Genomic DNA, 1,593 nt, shown 5'->3' on the forward strand with positions numbered 1-1,593 from the left:
CTAATGTTAGTAAATTTGAGTCAAACACTGTCAGGAAGATAGGTAATTGAAAAATGGGTGACCTTTAAAGAGGAGCAGGTACAGTCTAGGTACCTTCCTTTAAGAAGAGAAGGAGAACAACCTAAACCACAGTTTTCTGGATAATAGCTTCGTTGGAGAGAAAGGTAAATAGAAAAAATGAACTCACAATAGATATCAGCTTTATGAATCAATGGAGAATCAGACTACAAATTAAATTGCAAAAAATAAGCAAGAATATATAATGACAAGAAATAGTACAAAAATTAAGCAAGTATTAACACAAAATTGAATCTAATTATCTCATATATTGTAATTAATGATTAAAGAGTTGTCAGAAGAGATTTTGGACAAATGAAAGATCAAAGATTGCAAAAATTGGTGGAGTCAGAAGTCACAGCTGAGGTAATAGCTTATTACTTTACATTGGTGTTGATCAAGGAAGTGGATTTTGCCGAACATGTGGTAAACATGGTGGTTTCTGAGATACAATTTACCCACTATTCTAGCCAATGGTCATCCTCCAATTAATAACTCCAACATGGGCAGAATTGGTGGGCCTTGCTCTTTACCATATTCCTTTACAGTTGGCACAATATGTTTCCATCTTTGGATAGCAAAGTTCCATAGAATGCAGCAGACACCAATTAAGTTGGAGGCTGTCTGATGCCATACACTCAAAACCTGAAGCAGTAGAAATGTTGCTTCAGGAGGCCTCTGATTTGTTTAATCACAGTTTGAATGGAGAACCATGACACTGAATTTATATCATTGTTGAGTCTCTGCTCAGGTTCCTACAAGGCATCATTAGCCAAAACTGGTGAAGATAGCATATGTTCTTTAGCCACCAGTCTTTGACAGAATGTTAAGGGAGAATGGAGGACTGGATGAAATGAAGGTAACATGGCAACTACCAATACAGCTGGTACGTAATGCTTCTTATTTTACAGCATCATTCGGGAAAGAAATAAAGTCATTTTGTTTGAAGTCAGCTGATTGACTGAGGTTGCTGGAAGGAATGTTGCTAAGAGGGAAAATGAAGATAGATAAGCAAGTAATATAAAACAGAGAGTAAAAGCTTGTTTAGTTATATAAAAGAGAAGACAGCATCCAATGTAAACATAGACACTCAGGAACGAGGCTGGGAAATTAACAATGAGGAACCAGGAAATGGAAGAGAAGTTGAACAAACAATTTGCATTTGCCTTTAGAGTAAGGAAAACTAATAAAATGCACAAAATAAGAAATTAAGAGGCAAAAGAAAGAGCAGAAATAAATATAAGAACTATCACTAGGACAAAAATGCTAGGGAAAATAATAGTATTAAAGGACAATAAGACTCCTGGACCTGTTAGTTGCATCCTAGAATACTAATGATGTAGCTACAGAGATAATGCAAATGCAGAGAGTAATCTTCCATGAGTCTTTAGATTCTGGAACAATCCAGGGGATCAGAAAACTGCCAAAGTAACAATTTAGAGATAGTAGGGACTGCAGATTCTGGAGAATCTGAGATAACAAGGTGTAGAGCTGGATGAACACAGCAGGCCAAGCAGCATCATAGGAGCAGGAAGC

Source organism: Rhincodon typus, chromosome 18 (assembly GCF_021869965.1).
Source record: "Rhincodon typus isolate 14 chromosome 18, sRhiTyp1.1, whole genome shotgun sequence".
Classification (NCBI taxonomy): Eukaryota; Metazoa; Chordata; class Chondrichthyes; order Orectolobiformes; family Rhincodontidae; genus Rhincodon; species Rhincodon typus.